Below are 23,155 nucleotides of genomic sequence, written 5' to 3'. Positions count from 1 at the left end.
AAGATTATAAAAAAAAAAGAAAATTGGTACATGTATTTTATTGTTAGTAACGCTATATTACCTGGTTTTTTTAAAAAAAATAATTGGCTGATTAATAAAATCCAATGAGTTTTAATCAGTTTAAATCTGACTAAATGATTTCTTTGCTGAATATAGTGGGTCTTGGGTTGGTATCCAACTAGCATAGTCCATTGCTACAAAGATTTCCACTTTCATGGGGGAATTCTCGCTTGTACACACCTTGCACCCTCCCCTATTCTCTGGAGGGCTGGGGAAAATATTTAGGGGGCACACAGGGGAAGAAGAGAGGGGAGTTCCACTGCGCAAGCCGAAATCCTTGCAATGATGGAATGAGTTGCTTGGGCATCGCCCTGTGTTCCAATTAAACATGTATAGGATTGAGCTATAAATCTGCATAATATATGATGAAGTGTTTTGGAAGGGGGTGCCTGCTTGGAGAAAAAAATGTTCCAAATACAGTGGTACCTCGGGTTAAGTACTTAATTTCTTCCAGAGGTCCGTTCTTAACCTGAAACTGTTCTTAACCTGAAGCACCACTTTAGCTAATGGGGCCTCCCGCTCCCGCTGCCTGATTTCTGTTCTCATCCTGAAGCAAAGTTCTTAACCCGAGGTACTATTTCTGGGCTAGCGGAGTCTGTAACCTGAAGCGTATGTAACCCGAGGTACCACTGTACATGTTGGAGCAGAAGGCACCATCTTAGAAGATTACCTCCTGCGTGGGGGACACGGAAAGCTGCCTTACCCTGCCTGAGTCAAAACACTGGTCCATCTAGCTTCACCAGGGGTCAGCAAACTTTTTCAGCAGGGGGCAGGTCCACTGTCCCTCAGATTTTGTGGGGGGTCGGACTATTTTTTTGGGGGGGGGGGGAATGAACAAATTCCTATGCCCCACAAATAACCCAGAGATGCATTTTAAATAAAAAGGCACATTCTACTCATGTAAAAACGCGCTGATTCCCAGACCGTCCACGGGCCAGATTTAGAAGGCGATTGGGCCGGATCTGGCCCCCGGCCTTAGTTTGCCTACCCATGAGCTAAACGGACTGGCAGTAGTTCTCACAGTCTAAGAAAGGGCTCTCCAGCACCCACACTGTGTGGAGATGCTGGGGATTAAACCTGGGACCTTCTGCATGCAAAGCGGTTGCTCTTCCACTCAGCCACAGCCCTCCAACAAATGAAGGGCAGTGTTGTCCCGAGGGTACCTTGTGCCCCCAGTAAGGAACTATATCGGAAAGCCCACACCACCAGAGAAACCATTTTACCGCAATAGCCACATTAGAAATTACTACATTTACTCACGTACTCAAAGTGTCCAGAGTGAGGGCAAGGCAAGGAGAAAGGGCAAAAAAATAAATAAATTGCACACTTTTGCACCACAGTGTGAGAAGGATGGGAAGCTTCTCCTGCATTTCATCATGTGTCTCCACCCCCATCATTCAGTGTGGACACTAAGATTCAGCTCCGAGGGCCTTCTGGTGGTTCCCTCACTGCGGGACGTGAAGCTACATGGAACCAGGCAGAGGGCCTTCTCAGTAGTGGCGCCCGCCCTGTGGAACGCCCTCCCATCAGATGTCAAGGAGATAAACAAGTATTTGACTTTTAGAAGACATTTGAAGGTCAGTTTTTAATGTTTGAGGTTTTATTGTGTTTTTATATTTTGCTGGAAGACGCCCAGAGTGGCTGGGCATCATATTATTATTAATTATTATTATTATTATTATTATTATTATTATTATTATTATTATTACACTTAGTTGCCAGCATAGCATTCTTGGTCTCCTATGGCAACCAGCCCAGCACTGAAAACCTTAAAATACAAGCCTGACCTAACAGATTAATCAGTGCAGATTTGCAACCCTGATCTTTAATGGTATGCTGTTGTCATCTGGTATTTTACTCTGCTTTTCCATCGAGGCAACACACACATCCCCCACCCTGCCTCTGGATTCCCCAAAAGTCCGTGCATTTTTCAATATGTGGTATTCGCCTGGATTTCAGATCACGAAATGTCAAATGTGAATCCACAGGCAAAGTCTTTAGGTCCAGAGCAAAGATTGCATAGGGCGATATAAATAGCTTGACGGTAACGTATACGTTTGGCATGTGTCAATCTCGGGTGTCGGGGTGGGGTAAGATCTCTGCACAACATGACCCTGCAGAGCAGCTGAGAAAAGCTGGATTCTGCAGTCAGCATCAATTATGCAACACAAACCAGGCAGCGTCTCATACATTTGCTTGATTGAGCATCCTTTCTCCTGCTGCATCTGCTAAGTCCATGGACAGCAAGAAAGTCTGAATCAGTGATAATCCAGCTCTTTGCTTCCCACTCCCTTCCTGATCTCCTGAGATTTTGCTATTTATTGTGGGAATGTTCAGGGAGGCAGGAGAGGATATATTGTTTATTAATATCCTTCCTAACTTGTGCTAGCAAGTTCCTTTACTTAGCAGAGTTTCACATTCCCCTTTTAAATGCACAGTGGGTAGCTGGTTGCAGGCTTGTGTAAGACTCTCACTACTAGGTTCCTGGTAAGTTCCCTTTTATCCCTCTTAAAATAATAAACATGCCACAATCTTGTGTAAAGTATATAAAAGTAGTTTACTCACATTCAGTTCACAGTTGGATCCCTGAAGGCAGACTTAGTTACAAAGTATATACATGTGGAGCTATCCCATATGCAGATAATCCCAGTGTCTAAAAGCTGCTCCAACAACAGAGGAAGTCAAAGAGAAGTGGGGAATGCTGTGTGCCTTGTCCTTTTGTTACCTGGACAGTAAAGGTAAAGGTACCCCTGCCCGTACGGACCAGTCTTGACAGACTCTAGGGTTGTGCGCTCATCTCACTCTATAGGCCGGGAGCCGGCGCTGTCCGCAGACACTTCCGGGTCACGTGGCCAGCGTGACATCGCTGCTCTGGCGAGCCAGAGCCGCACACGGAAACGCCGTTTACCTTCCCGCTAGAAAGCAGTCCCTATTTATCTACTTGCACTTAAGGGTGCTTTCGAACTGCTAGGTTGGCAGGCGCTGGGACCGAACAACAGGAGCGCACCCCGCCGCGGGGATTCGAACCGCCAACCTTTCGATCGGCAAGCCCTAGGCGCTGAGGCTTTTACCCACAGCGCCACCCGCGTCCCCTGGACAGTAGTCACATGCAAAAGGAAGGATGCTCCAGCCAATGAGGAAACAGGAAGTGTTTGATTGGCTGGACCAAACATCCTGTTGCATGTCCACTCTAGGAAAACAAGGAATGTTGTATTTGACTGCTCCCAGTGGATTACATCCCACATTTATCACACACGTTTCAGCCAGTTTCTCCACAGGCTTGAGGACTAGAGACTTGTTGGGGAGTGTTTAATGAAAACCGGTTTGCGAGGGGAGGGTGGTTTCTAAGGAGCAGCTACACCAAAATGGTTAAAAGAACTGCACTGGGAGCATCTCTGGTTAAAAGTACAGTGCATTACGCATGTTCATTTGGAAGTAATTCCCACTAAGTTCAATGGAAAGTGCGCATGGGATGACATTGTACATCTCACCTCAGAACCGAACTTAGTGTGTGTCCTTAGCAAGCTCCTTTCTCAGTCCTCACTGCCCAACTGCAGTTTGCAGTGGTACCTCTGGTTACGTACTTAATTCGTTCCGGAGGTCCGTTCTTAACCTGAAACTGTTCTTAACCTGAAGCACCACTTTAGCTAATGGGGCCTCCTGCCACCGCCGCACAATTTCTGTTCTCATCCTGAAGTTCTTAACCTGAGATACTATTTCTGGGTTAGTGGAGTCTGTAACCTGAAGCATCTGTAACCTGAAGCATATGTAACCCGAGGTACCACTGTACTATAAAGGTAAAGGGACCCCTGACCATTAGGTCCAGTCGTGTCCGACTCTGGGATTGCGGCACTCATTTTGCTTTATTGGCCGAGGGAGCCAGCATACAGCTTCCGGGTCATGTGGCCAGCATGACTAAGCCGCTTCTGGCGAACCAGAGCATCGCACAGAAACGCCGTTTACCTTCCCACCGGAGGGGTACCTATTTATCTACTTGCACTTTTGATGTGCTTTCGAACTGCTAGGTTGGCAGGAGCAGGGACCGAGCAACGGGAGCTCACCCCGTCGCGGGGATTCGAACCGCCGACCTTCTGATCGGCAAGTCCTAGGCTCTGTGGTTTAACCTACGTGGAAGTGACTTCAAGCCTTTAAGCACTGCATGAACACATACAGAACGGTAATCCTGGGGAGGCCAAAGAGCATCTCGGGCCAAGCGGACATAAGCCCCGGCACCTCTCTTTTACTGTAGAAATTAAGCACCGCAGCTATGTACCCTCCCCACCCACGCCGCCGTCTCGCTGAGCTCCCAGTGGGTTTTTTAAACAACAGGCCTTTTCTCTTTCTAAACAAAGCATGTTAATAGAAGGAGCAAGGAATTCAGCTGCGGGTCTGACAATCCCAAAGGCATTTAACTGGATTAACTGCAATAACACAACCAGGGAGTGATAACTAGCCTTTGGGCGAGACAATTGACTGTAAAATGCACAACCCAGAGCTTTCATCTACAGCAGCTTTACACCAGTATGTTAGGAGAAGGGGGGGTGGGGGAGTTCTCAAATGGGGCTCGCCAGTTTGAAAGCTTGCACTGCTTAGACATGTTCTCCCTTGCACTCCCTCCCTCCCCCCTTCTAAAAAAAAAAGTGTGCTTTTAATGGGCCACTTTGCAAATTCCCACCAAAACACAAGTGGTCTTTTCAAGTGCCCCATGATGTCATCCAGCCTTACAGGGTGGTCTTGGGGAAGAAGCAAGGAGGATGCTGAAGCCTCGGGTCTTAAAAGGACAAGTCGCCAGCCTCCAAGTGTTTCCAAGCGGCATTTTACGTTTGGGGTGGGAGAAGGCCTTGCAGAGAGCTGTTGCCTCTTGCAATTTTGACAGCGAAATCCTTGAGTTTCCGGGCCACGACCTGAAGCTGGGATGAAGCTCAGCAGGGCCGCATTCACACAATGCATTCCACACCCTCCGACATTTCTCCGATGGAAATAGGGGCGTCCCGTCCCATAACGATAAGTTTATTATTTACACCCCCACACATCTTACTGGGTTGCCCCAGCCACTCTGGGCAGCTTCCAACATATATAAAAACATAATAAAACATTAAACTTAAAGGAAAAAAATTCCTTCCCTATATAGTGGTACCTTGGGTTACGTACACTTCAGATTACAGACGCTTCAGGTTACAGACTCCGCTAACCCAGAAATATTACCTTGGGTTAAGAACTTTGCTTCAGGATGAGAACAGAAATTGTGCTCTGGCGGCGCGGTGGCAGCGGGAGGCCCCATTAGCTAAAGTGGTGCTTCAGGTTAAGAACAGTTTCAGGTTAAGAACGGACCTCCAGAACGAATTAAGTACTTAACCCGAGGTACCACTGTAGTAGAATTCTAAATATATGGTGTGAATGTGGCCAAGGTCTGGGCTAGTCAGTGCCTCAGTGTGTGGCCCTCTGAATATACCACAGCTGCTGGCCTTGAGCTACCTGGCAAAACTGTGATATCATCATCAATTTATTTATTTATCACTTTATTAATTAAATTTGTATGCCGCCCTATACCTGTAGATCACAGAGCATAAAATCACAATATAAAAAGTAGTAAGTGAGCAGAAAGCATATGGGGAGGGCTGTACCTTGCTAAAAAAATAAAATAAGAATGCAGCTTAGCTCAGTTGGTTAGAGCATGGCGTTGACGACCCCAAGGTCACAGGTTCGATCCCCATATGGGACAGCTGCACATTCCTGCATTGCAGGGGGTTGGACTAGATGATCCTCAGGGTCTCTTCCAACTCTACAATTCTGTGGTCCTAAGAGCAAAAATCTGCACCCTGCATAAATTGAGGAAATGGGCTTTTAAACTAGTTACGGGAGAGAGAGAGAGGTGCAAAGAAGAGCATCAGGGCACTGAAGCTTTGGCCTCTGGCACATAATGAGAAGCATTTTTTAGGAAATATGGTATTGTGGGGGTGGGGGTGTCCTGGGTCAGTGGCAGAGTATCTGGTTTGTGTGCAGAGGGTCCCAGTTTCAATCCCTGGCTGGCTTCTCCAGGTAGAGCAACAAGAGGCTCCATTGAGTCTGAGCACTGAAACTGATGAACATGACTAAGTTCAGCCAATTGATATCAGCAGGTCTACTCTGAGTATAACTTATTTGACCCAGTACCAAGGCTGCTTCCTCCGTTCCCATATGAAGTTTTGCCGTCCGTATCAATTAAGTTCGATAACTCTTGCTGGCGGAAGAGGAACGCTTTGGTGGAACATTGCCAGACAGACGGGCAGTTATCACCTTTCTCTCCCACCAAAAGGAAACAGATGACATCACCCAGCCAGCAAAAAAAAAAAAAGATTAATGTTTAAGATGTCTGACCAACTGCAATAGTTCTCCAGGGTTAAATGGTCCCGTCCCCCCTCCCAAAAAAATTATGATTAGGGTTGTCATAGCAATAACAACAACAGGCACTCCTTCAAACAAGACCTTGACCATTTTCATAATAGGAATCTCATGGAACAATGATTCTTCCCCCACACTAGTTCATTGGCAGGGGCTTATCTATTAATGAATTTTGCTGGAAACAAAACAAGAAGGTGGTAGTTGCAGGGGGAAAGTGGTGGTTTCTATTAAAATAACATGTAAAAGAAAGAGCGGACGCAGCTAAAACCAACTTTGCTTTTGTAATCCCAGTTTTCAATTTAAAGAAGTATTGGGGGGCGGGGAGGTTTCTAGCCCTCATGACTACAGAGAGAACCTCAAACATCTGATGAAATCCGAGGAGCCAGAGAGATGCTCAGGAAAGAATTCCTAATTTCCAGGATGCAAGGTTTTACATGCACCTTGTCCCTCCCTGTAGCTAGCAGAATAAATTATGCAAAGTTGGCAAGGGTTCGTATTTGTATACCTTAATTCAGAGTGTAGATTTTGGGTTTCCATGGTACAGAATGGATGGGGGCGGCAGTCACAAAGCACACGCAGTTCTGTTGAAGTGTCACCCAGATAACATTTCGCTTTGTGGTGTCATGTTTTATAATGCTTTTCTCTTTTGCAACGCAAAAGAAAAAGGGGGAAAGAATTGGCTGTAAATCACATGTACTTCAAAATTACGGTCTGCAGAGAGTTTTGTACCTTGAGATGCTAATGCAAAATAATAACAGTAATAGGCTTATTTATTTGTTGCATTTATATTGTTGCATGCCACCCCTAAACTCTGAGAGGTGCAAGATTCCAGGAGTTCCAGGTGTTCAGCTAGGGTTCGATTTTCCTTTTGGGAATGAGGCACAGTGGAGAATGTGGTGTCTTTAGGATATATGGTTTATTTTCACATACAGTGGTACCTTGGTTTATGAACTTAATCTGTTCCGGAAGTCCATTCTTAAACCAAAACCGTTCTTAAACCAAGGTGCGCTTTCCCTAATGAGGCCTCCCACCGCCGGTGCCCTTCCACCGTTTGGATTCCGTTCTTAGACCAAGGTAAAGTTCTCAAACCAAGACACTATTTCCGGTTCTGCAGAGTTTGTAAACCAAATCTTTCTTAAACCAGACTGTTCTTAAACCGAGGTACCACTGTATATACCACCTGAGCCTACAGTGGAGGGGCTCCCAGCATTAACATCCCAGAAGTGGCTGGTTTCTCCAATAGCCATAGCCCTGGATTCAGGCATAAATCACCCATGGCGCTCAGTCTCTCTCTCTCTCTCCTCTGTCTTTCCATCGTGGAGGTTTTTTCTCCAGGTCACATCACAGCAAACTCCTGCTCTCAAACTCTGGCTTTGTCCTTCCAAGTATCTAAGAGGGGCCCCACCCATTTTTATCTGGCACAGAATCCCCTTTCCTTTGTTATCTTAATGGCCCATCACCCAGGAAGCTAGCCTGGCTTATTTAACTTTTAACACTTAAAAGGATTATAGGGGTCTGGTACCCATAAACTCATAACAATATACACTTTCCTCCAAGGAGCTCTAGGTGGTTCTTCTCTCCCCCCCTTTTTTTTTATCCTCTCAACAACCTTGTGAGAGGCAGTGACTGGCCCAAGCTCAACCAAGTGAGGTTCATAGTGTTATTGATTATGGTTGTCTCTAACTCCCATTAGTTAGATCGCCAAAGAATTGATGCTTTTGAATTGTGGTGCTGGAGGAGACTCTTGAGAGTCCCATGGACTGCAAGAAGATCGAACCTCTCCATTCTTAAGGAAATCAGCCCTGAGTGCTCACTGGAAGGACAGATCCTGAAGCTGAGGCTCCAATACTTTGGCCACCTCATGAGAAGAGAAGACTCCCTGGAAAAGACCCTGATGTTGGGAAAGATGGAGGGCAGAAGGAGAAGGGGACGACAGAGGACGAGGTGGTTGGACAGTGTTCTCGAAGCTACCAGCATGAGTTTGACCAAACTGCAGGCGGGAGTGGAAGACAGGAGTGCCTGGCGTGCTCTGGTCCATGGGGTCACGAAGAGTCGGACACAACTAAACAACAACAAACTCCCATTATACTCAGAGTAGACCCATTGAAATTACTGGACCTAACATGCCCATGGCCATTCATTTCAATGTTTACTTTGAGTAGGGATAACATTGACTATAATACAATACAGTAATACTTTCCCTAAGAGGCCACTTTATAATGGCATAAATTCCGGCGTTTGGGGCGCCCTGGATTCGGCAGCGCAGGATGTTCCTCTGGTCTCTGCTTCAGACTCTTTTGGTTCCTTTTTGGAGTGCACACTTGTGGATGACAGAGAGAGAGAGAGAGATGGAGAGAAAACCCTGCTGCCATCACACTTGCTTTGGCAGCGAAAGACCAAAATGTCTACATGGAGCAGCAGGTGGTCTTCCCAGATTGATGCTGTGGATGAGGAAGTTCAGCAGGACCTGCGGTTGAGCACACCCCCAAGGTGAGAAAATTTGCTTTGCTGTGCAGCCGCCCTGGCCAGCTTCCACGGGGAATATTTTGTCTGTGCATAATTCAGCCTTTCAGCTGGGAAGAGAAGAAGCTGCCTTTCACTCACTTCTAGCCCTGTATTGTCTGTTTTGACTGGAACCAGCCATTTCTAAGCACATGGCTTCCGTGCAAGATTCCTAGCAACTGTAGTTTACCGCCCACAGAACTACAATTCCCAACACCCTTAACAAACTACAGTTCCCATGATTCTTTTTTGGGGGGTGGGGGGGGACATATGAATTAACTGCGCTTTAAATGGATGATGTGTACTGGGTTCTCAATTTTCCTTCCAAAGCATGTGTTTTCTCTCACTGGACCGTGGGGTCGGGTTGTGGACATGTTTCAAAAAGCCGCAGCCAGATCAAAGAGAGACTGCGACCATTCCTCATCCTGTCCCTTTAGGGAACCCTCTGGGCAAAGCCACCGCAAACATTCGTAAAGTACTGGATGTGCTCTTCTGTTATTTCTTTTCACTTTCTGAAGAAAAAAGAGGAGGAGGAGAAGAAGCAGAAAAGATTTTTCATTCTTTCCAAGTATTGTGAGAACAGGAATTTCCCCGTTTTAGCCAATTCCACATACTTTTTGTCATCAGAGAGGACGCGGACTGAAGGGTTTAGCAGAGGCTAAAACAGGGGAACCGCAGGGTATATTCTGGTAGCAGATCAAGCAAACACAAAGTAATTGAAAAGGCCAGAAAGAAGGGAGAAAAAGTAGTTTAATGCCAGCTCCAGGCAGCGTTGGAGTAAAGACCATGAAGGGATCTATTATGAGGAATAGCAAGCTGGTAGAGCAGGCGATCCCAAGCTATGCCATGAGAAATAAATTCATTTAAGGGCTCCAGTGAGCCAGAAACACCATCCATGGTGGAGGAGGGTACCCGTTGCCCCTCTGCATGAGCTACTGTTCTAGATTTTGCCTCCCTTCTCATCAGCCTCGGCTGTGGGGTAGGCAATTCCTCTGTATCAGATCATTCACCATTCTCCTGATGAATAGCAGATTGACTCTCTCTCAGAGGAGGATGCCTGTTGATTCTCTGCTGATGCTCCAAGACCAGCCTCTTGTCAGGAGCTGCTGGGAGAGCGTGGAAAAGAATGACGCATTGTAAAAGTGAGTGTGAGTCCTGACTCCTAGCTCAACTTGCTTTCAAGCTATCAGAAATTTGAGGAACGCCGTGATAAGAGAGCAAACAAAATTGCAGGAGTCAATAGGAAATCCTTGTTCCAGTTCTATGCACCCAGCACAGGCCATAATTGCTGACTCCCGCCCCCCTTCATGTCCCACCTACTGTGCCTAGAAAGTGACTAGTGCTGCTACAGCTTCGTGCTGTAGTAACCACCCAGTACGTTTTCTCTGGCTACACAAGAGAGAGGTTTGCATTGATGCAATTGTGCAAAGTTTCCTAGCAAGCACTGGCAGCCTGCCTCCTGGCCTCTTCCTTTTCTCCCTTACTATTGGTTGGTTCAACAGCAATCTGCCACCTGTGCAAAAGCCCTAAATGGCCTCGGTCCAGTATACCTGAAGGAGCATCTCCACCCCCATCATTCTGCCTGGACACTGAGGTCCAGTGCTGAGGGCCTTCTGGCCGTTCCCTCGCTGTGAGAAGCCAAGTTACAGGGAACCAGGCAGAGGGCCTTCTCGGTAGTGGCACCCGCCCTGTGGAACGCCCTCCCACCAGGTGTCAAAGAGAAAAACAACTACCAGACTTTTAGAAGACATCTGAAGGCAGCCCTGTTTAGGGAAGCTTTTAATGTTTAATAGGTTACTGTATTTTCATATTCTGTTGGAAGACACCCAAAGTGGCTGGAGAAACCCAGCCAGATGAGCGGGGTATAAATAATATATTATTATTGTTATTATTATTATTATTATTATTATTATTATTATTATTATTATGACCAGCCTGGGCCCATCCATTGGCCAATAGAAGAGCAGCTTCAGGAAGTTCCTCCCCCTTCCGCCCCTGTGTGTCAGAAAGAGCACTCAGCTGCAAATTGCAGAAGCAGGCATGGGGAAAGGACACTCTGTCTGGACCCATCCACCAACCCACCAAAATAGGAGCAACCCACCACAATTCAAGCAAGGGAAAAGCAACCCAGCTTGCCCTGGGTAGAATTGCCACCTTACAACTCACCACTTTGACCTGGGCTTCAAGAACTGATCTGCCTTTTCCCTTCTCTCCCCCAAACATTGTGCACCTTGTTTTATAGTTTTTAAGCGTCACCTGCCACACATTTTTAAAATAAAATGTATTGATGTGGGAATGTTCCCTAGGAAGATGGATGGATTGTTAAATCACGCTGGGAATTGTAGCTTTCTGAGGGGAACAATGGAGGGGGTGTGTGTCTCCTAACAACTCTCAGCGCCCTTGCCAAACTACAGTTCCCAAAATCCTTTAGGGCAAATCTGCCGCTATTTAAAGTGGTATGTTACGGTTTTAAATGTGTGGTGCAAAAGGACCATGATGAGTATGTATAGACCTATTCCCCATGAATTTGTTCTAATCCCCTCTTTAAAACTATAAATCCCATCTTGTGGCAGTGGGTTCCGGAAGTTGCATGCTGGGGAGTTGCTTGAATATTTGCAGAACACTAACCACTACACCAAGGGTGGCACTGTGGGTTAAACCACAGAGCCTAGGGCTTGCCGATCAGAAGGTCAGCGGTTCAAATCCCCGTGACGGAGTGAGCTCCCGTTGTTCGGTCCCTGCTCCTGCCAACCTAGCAGTTTGAAAGCATGTCAAGTGCAAGTAGATAAATAGGTACCACTCCGGCGGGAAGGTAAACGGTGTTTCCGTGTGCTGCTCTGGTTTGCCAGAAGCGGCTTAGTCATGCTGGCCACATGACCCGGAAGCTGTACGCCGGCTCCCTCGGCCAATAAAGCGAGATGAGCGCCGCAACCCCAGAGTCGGCCACAACTGGACCTAATGGTCAGGGGTCCCTTTACCTTTTTTAACCAGTACACCACCCTGGCTGAGCTGACGGGGTTGTTAAGCAGAGAGGGGGTACGTTTGGGTAAGAGGCTACAGCGGGTAACAGCTCCAGGCTCCCAGCTGCCAACTCTCCTGTCTTAGGTGAACAGATGAATAATTCTCTCTCTCTCCCTCTGAGTCTTTGCGCCTTGAACAACGGATGCCTGGCCTTGCCAGAGAAAAGATCGCAGTAAAGAGTCATCAGGGACAGCGTGAGGAATTTAACACCACAGGCCCTAAAGATTTATCACCCTCAGTCCCTTTTTACAGCCAACCTGAATCCTCCAATTATCTCTTTATGTCTGCCCGTTGCCCCTAATGGGGAGGAAGGTTGCCGGCACTTCTGGGTCAGCGGAAAGCAGAAAGAGCCTCATTGCTCAGCTGCGACAGGCCAGATGGAAGACAAGCAGCTGGGGGAAGGTTGCAACACACATGGTGCGGCTGGAGGCGGGCCGCCTCTGGATGGCTGCAAAGGTTGCTTATCAGCTTCCTTCACATTTCGCCACCTTTGCCCACCCCCCGAAAAACGAGGCAATGGCTTTATTACTATTATTATTATTATTATTATTTGGCTCAGTGTATATCATACCTTTAAAAGCACATTTCACACCTTCCCAGGAATCCTGGGAACTGTAAGGATGCTGGGAATTCCTTTTATTTTATTTTTAAGATGGCAAGCCTGCTGGCAGAGACTGCCTTGTTTTAATTGACTGTAAGTAAGCCGCTCTTGTGAGCCTTTCTGGATGAAGATCTGGGTACAATTTCTTGAAATAAATACATAAATATCCTCCCTCCCTTCTTGTTGGAGTGGGATGGAGGAATGCTCCTTCACCAGCAATAGAGGACGATGTTCTCTCAGGTGTCCTTGTAGCCTGAGTCCTCTTGGCAGTTGACAACTCCAGAGCTTTCGCTAGAATGGACTTGTTGCTGTTACTCGTCGTGAACGGAGTGCTTGGATCAAACAAGGCTCGTGGCGATGTGCCTAAGTCATACCAAAAGTATTCGTTTGATCCCAGCAACTCGGTGTCTGTTGGGAGAGCCAGCAGCAGTCTCTGTAGCAGCAAGCGTGTGCCGACATGTTGCAGCAACACCAAAACCAGGGGATTCTGGGCCATTAGGGCAAATGGGACGCTTGCCCCATCAACCTTGATTTGCCTTCTTCCTTACATACAGTCCAGGGGGATCACTCCTCCTCCATTCCTCAAGCCCCGTCTGCACTATACATTTAAAGCAGTATCTTACCACTTTATAAACAGTCATGTCTTCTCCCTAAGAATCCTGGGCGCTGAAGATTATTTAGCTCTGTTCCCCTCACAGAGCCACAATTCCCAAAGAGGAGGCAGTGATCAGCTCAGTTAGTTAAAGCATGGTGATTATAACAGCAAGGTTGCGGGTTCAATTCCTGTATGGGACAGTTGCATATTCCTGCATTGCAAGGGGTTGGACTAGATGATCCTCTGGGTCCCTTCCAATGCTACATTCTATGATTCTGTGATTAAGCCACTCTGAGAACTGTAGCTGTGTGAGGCACACCAGCCACCACTGAACAACTTTCTTTAACACTTTCATTATTTGCTGATTTTTTTTCTCATTGAAAGCCAGTATGGTGTAGTGGTTAAGAGCGGTAGTCTCGTAATCTGGGGAACCGGGTTCGCTTCCCCACTCCTCCACCTGCAGCTGCTGGGTGACCTTGGGCCAGTCACACTTCTCTGAAGTCTCTCAGTCTCACTCACCTCACAGAGTGTTTGCTGTGGGGGAGGAAGGGAAAGGAGAATGTTAGCCGCTTTGAGACTCCTTAAAGGGAGTGAAAGGCGGGATATCAAATCCAAACTCTTCTTCATTGCCCCTCTGTCAGGAAAATTCCGTCTTAGTTGGTTTAGTATCTCCAATCTCCCCCGTTTCATCCATGTTGACCTTCATTACGCTGCCTAACATGATGTATTCAGGGACAGTGAATTAACTGTTCACTGTTTCTTAAGCATGCCTAGCTTCTGAACTTCACCCTTCCCTTGAACTATGAAACCTTCTGCAGGCCTGTATTCAGAGTATAGTTCCCTTGAGCTATGAAAACCTGCTGCAGGCATTAAGAGCGGGTGTTGTAAATAACCCAGTTAATATTATCTGTTAAATTACCAACTGCCTGAATTCTGTAGTCAACAGACAGCATGTTTACTGTGTAATCTTTCACAACCCTACTCGAAAGTAAACTCCTTTGTGTTCGATGGGACTTGCTCCCAGTTAAGTGAGTACAGGATTGAAACCTCCATTGAGCCATACGTGGCCGTTGATTTCCCTCATGTGACGACACAAAGGAGAATGGAGGTACGCTGGCAAGGCCCACCCTCTCTGGCACATCACATTTTACAGCACACCATGAACTGAGGAGCGCACTTCTGAAGCGGGGGGCCTTTGGGCTCTGAATCAGGGGGGTCCCTGCTTCAGAAGAATGTCCTGCAACTTGTTGAGGGCTGTAAAGGTTAAAAGGATCATGCAAGGTTAAAAGCAATGCTGAAATCACATTTCATCCAACTGTGGAGATGTTGGTGATGGAAAATGCAGTTCCTAGGAATTGCTTTTGACACAAAAGGTTCTGCAACATTCCATTGTGACTCTGGAAATCCTGAATTGAAAATGGTGTTGAAATATTTTGAATGAATAAAATAAACAAAATAAAAAGGATAAGCATTTTCTGCCCTTCTTCACACTTTTAGTTCCTCGCCCAGCCTTGAGAGTTGTATCAGCTGAGGCATCAATTAGCCAACATTGTCCCCAAACGCCTCCTAACAATTGCTTCTTTTCGTGCCGCCCTAGAAATGATGCAGATGGCGTTCCATAAGAAATGCAATCCATCTGTCAGCCATGGCCTGGCATCTACCGTTTCCACACACATTATGTAAATAATGTGGAAATAAAACATACAAATGAGTCGTACCCCTCCAGCTCACACCCTGGTTCAATCGGGGCCCTCTGCAACCAAGCAAGGAAGCTACAGATTCTGCCACTGAGGAGAATATTTGGGTACATCCCATCATGGCTGACTCAAGACGTTGTGCTGCCTGAGGCAAAGGAGAAGATGGCGCCCTCTCCACTCCACACACAGAAGCCAACCAGACTCGTAGTTGAATCTTACTTGAACACGGGATAGTATCGTCCACTACACCTGAGGGCAGAAGACTAGTTTATGAGGCGCAAGGCAAATTAACCAAGGGGAATGTCTGAGGGGACTGCCAATGCTGCCTCCCCATCCAGTGAGCCTTGCATGTGGCGGCCATCTTACTCCTTGTCTATTGGTAGAGCCGTAGAAGCTCCTGTTTCTATGGTAGAGATTCACACCATCGCTGGCTAAATTCCTGTCATTCTGCTGTGGAGCTTCTCTAAGTAAGGTTGCTCCTGTCCTCTTTTGTTGGACTTTTCTTTGCCAACCAAGTTTGCGCAAGACTGGGACGATGGAATAAAAACTTGCCCATAATATCTTTGCTTAAAAACTTGCCCATAATATCTTCTCACCACTACACACTCCCCCAGTCATTAACCAAATTCTTTAACACTACACTAGTCAATTAGCAAGTCAAACAGAGAGTACAAAACAAGAGAGCAAAATAGCAAGATATGATACAGAGCATTTGGTCAACTTAAATACAGTATTCAAAATAATCAATTATCCTATCACATCGCTGTATTCATTGCAGCAGGTAAACTCCCCCTGCTAGTTAGGCAAACTGCTAACATACCACAGGTGTGCTGAATTGTCGATACTTCACAGGCGTGCCGCCATGCAGGCTAAGATTACAAACACACACACCTCTCTGAGTAGCACCATTGACCACATTAATATTAGGAAAACCTAACATTTTTGTCAACCAAGGAGAAGATACTCAGGACTGGGCTAGAAATGCTGCTTCCACTGCTGGTCTTCCAAGCTCAGGCCCTGTTTTGCTTTTGAAAAGAATAGGTGACTGGACACAAATCCCAGCAGGAAACTGTTTGAAGAGATGCTTGCTGCTACCTCTTATCTTTGGAAATGACAAGTTGCAAATGGCCTCACTGCAACCCTGCGAGGTCTGTCCCCCTCATTCCCATTTCACAGACCAGAAGCAAGCGGAGGCTGAGACAGGAATGCCAACTTGGGCCCACAACTGTGGGTGCCCCCGGGGCCGTGGGTGCCATGCAGCATGCGCGGCCCTGGCATCGAAATTTGTGGGTGCCCAGACCCTTCATGGGGAATTTTGTGTGTGCTCAGGCACCCAGGACCCAAGGGAGTTGGCACCTATGGACTGAGAGGTCTAAAGGCAAAGAGTTTCAGAAGGCTGCCTGTAAACAACTGTGGTGCAGTGTCCCTGATCGTATGAGGCAGCCATCTTATTTTGAACTACCCATCTTCTGATGCTCTTTTGCTTTTAAATCGGTGTCTTGCTTCTGGCAATTTGACGGCTAGCCTCAGTTATTTCTTGTCTGTGAAATGGGAATCACGGGTGGGGTGGGGCGGGGACATACCAAACAGGACTGTAGCTTGTGAAGTGCTTTTATAAAGAACTTTTCATTTGCAGTGATAAGAAGTAGCATATGTTGGTTTCTCATTGTCTGAGAAACAGAGAAAACAAGGAGAGTCTTCTTTGTGGTGGCTCCCTGCCTTGGTAATGCCTTCCTGGCAGGTGTAAGACTGACATTGCTTTTAAAGTCATTTCCATGCCAGATTTATTTGCTGGGCATTTAAAACTGTTTAGGTAAGTTTTTAATGTTTGATGTTTTATCCCTTTATTATTAATAATACTAATATTCTGTTGGGAGCTGCCCAGAGTGGCTGGGGAATCCCAGACAAATGGGAAGGGTATAAATAATAAATTAATATTATGATTATTAGAAACTTGGTTGAACTGCTCTGCTTACATTTCTTATCTGCTTCTAATTCATGTTCTGATGATGATTGTTTTATTGCATTGCATTAGGCATTATGAGTTTTATTTGCATTTGTTGTAAACTACCTGGTATCATGAGACTGAAAGGGAATCTTAAAACTATTTCTAACAATAGATAGGTAAACAAACAAACTTTTCATATGGTAAAAAACAGTAAATTTGCGGATTGTGCAGGCATCCATAAGCTTTTTTGCACACTTAATATGTAACCCCATATACATCTACTCAGATGTGATTTCCATTTAAGTTCAATTGGACTTACTCCTAGATAAGTGAGCAAAGGATTTGAAGCTCTAAGGAACAATTTGTTCTTTGTATGGATAATGCCTTCCGCAATATAAAATGCCTTCAGGAATCCTTCTGTTCCTAAATCCTGGAGATAAAAACCGTTGGTTTAGATATCAACTTCAATTAATCTCCGTATAATCTATGACAAATATTAATATACAGAGAAAGAGCGGCAGGGTTTGTTTACATTTGGAAATAAGTGCCAAAGAGGTTTCCGATGCAGATTATCCGGCTAATCTAAATGTAATCTGTTTGGCAAGCAGAGGGGATGTGAATGACTCTTTACTGAATCATGGCGTCATTTACCTGTGCAAGGTGAATGGGCGAGTTCAAAAAGGGAAAGTGTGTGTGTGTATTTGACCTGGTGGAACAAAAGAACAACTAAAACTAGATCCAGAAAATTCCAATGATAAACTTACTTCCGCAGCCCAAAGGAATGTTTTCAAATTCCTCCTGAGAGTTAATAATGATGGAGACAGATGCACGTCACTAGGGAGGGCATTCCACAAACAGGGAGCTACCACTGAAAAAGCCCTGTCAAGGGTCAGAATGAGCTGGGTGGCCCCCAATTGCAGCGCCACCAACAAGGCACCACCTGCAAATTGTGGGCTCCGAGATGGGTGATAATGGGGAAAGCACTCTTTCAGGTATTCTATCCACTCACGGGGGTTCACTTTTACACCCAAGCGATGCTTCAACTCCCAACCAAGCCCCAAATGAGATTGTTATGGGAACATAGGAAGGTGCCTTACAGCCCATCTCGCTCAGAACTGTCTCCGGAAGGGGTGGAGAACCTTTGGCCCTCTTGATATTGCTGAACTACAACTGTACATTATAGCATAGACACTTTGCAGGGTCTGCTGCCCTCTGCTCCCCTCTCCCAATTAACCTCTGTCTCCAGGGCCCACCCCAATGACATCACCTGGGGCTGCCCTTAAGTCTGAGACTTGGGCCCTGAAATGTCAGGGTCTGGGGTGCTCCTGACCTGGCCACCCAACTTTCTGGACACTGGAATTCTCCCCGGGCCATGCACACCACAGGCTCTGCTTGGCACCCACACTATGAGCTGGCCACCAAGGGACAACCTCCTCCCAAACCTGTCTGGCCACACCTGAAGATCTGCTGGGAGTCTCTTCTTCGTGGCCTAAGGGTGATCAAGAAACTGCTGGTTGGTATACAAGAGAGGTTCTTCGGTGGTTGTGGGACTCCCTGCCTCATATGTTCCTTTGGTCCCCTCTTCAGCCATGTGGCCAAAGACATTTATGTTCCAACAAATATTTGAATTACCAGGTTGGAGGGTTTTGCCTGGCTGGACCGTGGTCCTTGAACTCTGGTCATGTCTCTTGTGTCAGGAGCCAAGCATGCATCAGCAATAACAAACACCAATGTCAGTGAAGTTAACTCTTTATTCAAAGCAAACAAATAATAAGAATAAGAATACAAATATTTTATTAAAAACAAAAAAATTCCTTCCAGTAGCACCTTAAAGACCAACTAAGTTAGTTCTTGGTATGAGCTTTCGTGTGCATGCACACTTCTTCAGATACACTGAAACAGAAGTTGCCAGATCCTTCTATATAGTGAGAAGGATAGATATAGGAAGGATATAGAAGGATCTGGCAACTTCTGTTTCAGTGTATCTGAAGAAGTGTGCATGCACACGAAAGCTCATACCAAGAACTAACTTAGGAATTTTTTTGTTTTGACTATGGCAGACCAACACGGCTACCTATCTGTAACTGGAAATATTTTATTATTATTTATACCCCACCCATCCGGCTGGGTTTCCCCAGCCACTCTGGGCAGCTCCCAACAGATTAAAAACAAAATAAAACATCAAACTTTAAAAACTTCCTTAAACAGGGTTGCCTTCAGATGTCATCTAAAAGTTAGAGGATCGCTTATTTCCTTGACATCTGATGGGAGGGTGTTCCACAGGGCGAGCGCCACTACTGAGAAGGCCCTCTGCCTGGTTCCCTGTAGTTTCACTTCTCACAGGGAGGGAACCACCAGAAGGACCTCAGTGTCTGGGCTGAATGATGGGGGTGGAGATGTCCCTTCCAATATACTGGGCTGAGGCCGTTTAGGCCTTTAAAGGTCAGCACCAACACTTTGAACCAAAACAGTGTAGGCCAGTAATCCCAGCAACTCTTCCCAGTAGGTCATGCCCCAATGAGCCAGTTGCAAGGTCTGAAGGTCCCCACCTTCCCACAGCTGCCTAAGTCCCCTCCTCAGCAGGGCTTTTCCCGAGCAGTTGTAGACTGTGTCTGCACACCACCAATCTCTGCTCTTTTTATTTCTCTGCATGTTCTGGGAGACCAGGAAGGAGGGGAGCTGGTTACAGCAGGAGGGGGAGACTCCCTGGATTCTTCAGCTCTGCCTCTTGGCCTCCCTCCTCTCCAGCCTCTGATTCTGGGCTGTTCTCTGCCACAGCCTCTTCCTGCTCACTAAACGCTGTTGCCTCCTCAGCTTCCAACGCCTCCTCCTCCCAGTCTGTTCCCTCTTCTCCCTATGACCACTCATCGTCATCCCATCACCATGCCCCATCTCTGAGCCTTCTTCCCTTGGGGGTTCCCATGGGGTTCCCCAGCTGGTGCCCCCACCACTCCTCTTCATCCTATAGGTCATAGGTAGGCAAACTAAGGCCCGGGGGCCAGATCTGGCCCAATCACGTTCTAAATTCGGCCCGCGGACAGTCCAGGAATCAGCGTGTTTTTGCATGAGTATCATAGAATCATAGAATCATAGAATCATAGAGTTGGAAGAGACCACAAGGGCCATCGAGTCCAACCCCCTGCCAAGCAGGAAACACCATCAGAGCACTCCTGACATATGGCTGTCAAGCCTCTGCTTAAAGACCTCCAAAGAAGGAGACTCCACCACACTCCTTGGCAGCAAATTCCACTGTCGAACAGCTCTTACTGTCAGGAAGTTCTTCCTAATGTTTAGGTGGAATCTTCTTTCTTGTAGTTTGGATCCATTGCTCCGTGTCCGCTTCTCTGGAGCAGCAGAAAACAACTTTTCTCCCTCCTCTATGTGACATCCTTTTATATATTTGAACATGGCTATCATATCACCCCTTAACCTCCTCTTCTCCAGGCTAAACATGCCCAGCTCCCTTAGCCGTTCCTCATAAGGCATCGTTTCCAGGCCTTTGACCATTTTGGTTGCCCTCCTCTGGACACGTTCCAGTTTGTCAGTGTCCTTCTTGAACTGTGGTGCCCAGAACTGGACACAGTACTCCAGGTGAGGTCTGACCAGAGCAGAATACAGTGGCACTATTACTTCCCTTGATCTAGATGCTATACTCCTATTGATGCAGCCCAGAATTGCATTGGCTTTTTTAGCTGCCGCGTCACACTGTTGGCTCATGTCAAGTTTGTGGTCAACCAAGACTCCTAGATCCTTTTCACATGTACTGCTCTCAAGCCAGGTGTCACCCATCTTGTATTTGTGCCTCTCATTTTTTTTGCCCAAGTGCAATACTTTACATTTCTCCCTGTTAAAATTCATCTTGTTTGTTTTGGCCCAGTTCTCTAATCTGTCAAGGTCGTTTTGAAGTGTGATCCTGTCCTCTGGGGTGTTAGCCACCCCTCCCAGTTTGGTGTCATCTGCAAATTTGATCAGGATGCCCTTGAGTCCATCATCCAAGTCGTTGATAAAGATGTTGAATAAGACCGGGCCCAAGACAGAACCCTGTGGCACCCCACTAGTCACTCTTCTCCAGGATGAATAGGAACCATTGATGAACACCCTTTGGGTTCGGTCAGTCAGCCAGTTACAAATCCACTGAGTGGTAGCATAGTCAAGTCCACATTTTACCAGCTTCTTTACAAGAATATCATGGGGCACCTTGTCAAATGCCTTGCTGAAATCAAGGTAGGCTACATCCACTGCGTTCCCTTCATCTACCAGGCTTGTAATTCTGTCAAAAAACGAGATCAGGTTAGTCTGACATGACTTATTTTTCAGAAATCCATGCTGACTATTGGTGATCACAGCATTCCTTTCTAGGTGCTCACAGACTGTTTGCTTAATGATCTGCTCCAGAATCTTCCCTGGTATTGATGTCAGACTGACTGGGCGGTAATTATTTGGGTCCTCTCTTTTCCCCTTTTTGAAAATAGGTACAACATTTGCCCTCCTCCAGTCTGCCGGGACTTCGCCTGTTCTCCAGGAATTCTCAAAGATGACTGCCAGTGGTTCTGAGATCACATCTGCCAGTTCTTTTAATACTCTTGGATGCAGTTCATCTGGCCCCGGAGACTTGAATACATCTAGACTAGCCAAGTATTCTTGTACTATCTCCTTAGTTATTCTGGGCTGTGTTTCCTCTGCTGAATCATTTGCTCCAAATTCTTCAGGTCGGGCATTGTTTTCTTTATCGGAAAAGACTGAGGCAAAGAAGGCATTGAGGAGTTCAGCCCTTTCTGTGTCCCCTGTTTGCATTTCACCATCTTCTCCTCTGAGTGACCCCACTGTTTCTTTGTTCTTCCTTTTGCTACGAACATACCCATAAAAGCCTTTTTTGTTGCTTTTAACCTCTCTAGCAAGCCTGAGTTCATTCTGTGCTTTAGCTTTTCTGACTTTGTGTCTACACGTGCTGGCTATTTGTTTGAATTCCTCTTTGGTGGTTTCCCCCCTTTTCCATTTTTTGTACACATCCTTTTTTAATCTTAACTCAGTTAAAAGTTCTTTAGATAGCCACCCTGGCTTCTTTAGGCACCTTCCATGTTTCCGTCTCATTGGTATTGCCTGAAGTTGTGCTTTTACTATCTCCCTCTTAACAAACTCCCAGCCATCATGAACTCCCTTTCCTTTTAGTATTACTGTCCATGGGATCTCACCCAGCACTTCCCTAAGTTTTATGAAGTCGGCTTTCTTAAAGTCAAGAAATTGAGTCCTAGTATGCTTGGCTGCTCCTTTCCGCTGTATAGTAAACTTCAGAAGAGCATGATCACTCGCGCCTAATGATCCTTCCACTTCTACCCCACTAACCAGGTCATCAACATTGGTTAGGACCAGATCTAAAATGGCTGTTCCTCTTGTTGCTTCTCCCACTTTCTGGACAATGAAGTTGTCTGCAAGTCCAGTGAGGAATCTGTTTGACCTTATGCTCTTGGCTGAGTTTGACATCCAACAAATATCCGGGTAATTGAAGTCCCCCATTACTACTATCTCCCTTCCTTTTGCATGCTTGGCCATCTGTTCCAGGAAGGCATCATCTATGTCCTCCGTTTGGCTTGGGGATCTATAGTAAACTCCCACAATGAGGTCTCTGTTATTCTTCTCTCCCTTAATTTTGACCCAAATGCTCTCACTTTGGCTTTGAGGTTCTAAATCTTGGATCTCTTCACAGGTATACACATCCCTGACATATAATGCCACTCCTCCTCCTTTCTTGTCTGGTCTGTTTCTCTGAAATAGATTGTATCCCTCCATTATTACATTCCAATCGTGGGACTTATCCCACCAGGTTTCAGTGATGCCTATTATGTCATATTTAGTTTGCTGTACCAAGAGCTCAAGCTCATCTTGTTTATTTCCCATGCTTTGCGCATTAGTGTACAGACATTGAAGTCCATTAATCATTCCCCCGTGTCTCTTATTTAAGGATTTTTTCCTCCCACCACTAGGTCTGTGTGCTGTTTGCTCCATTTGGTCTATGACATTTGGATGATCATCTTCATCAATTGATAGACTCCTACCTTCAGGAGCACTGTCTCCCTCCCCCACATTAGTCAGTTTAAAGCCCTCCTGATGAGGTTTCTGAGATTTTTGGCAAAAACATTCCTCCCAACCGTTGTGAGGTGCAGCCCATCGCTTGCCAGAAGTCCATCTTTAAGAAACTGCAGCCCGTGATCTAAGAATCCAAACCGTTCCTGTTTACACCATTTGCGAAGCCAGTTGTTCACTTCCACTATTTTTCCCTCTCTCCCTGGGCCACGTCGTTCAACTGGGAGGACAGATGAGATGACAATTTGTGCATTTAATTGCTTCAATTT

This window comes from Podarcis muralis, chromosome 14 (genome assembly GCF_964188315.1).
Source record: "Podarcis muralis chromosome 14, rPodMur119.hap1.1, whole genome shotgun sequence".
NCBI lineage: Eukaryota > Metazoa > Chordata > Lepidosauria > Squamata > Lacertidae > Podarcis > Podarcis muralis.
The sequence above is the reverse complement of the archived record's forward strand: the minus strand, read 5'-3'. Positions refer to the sequence as shown.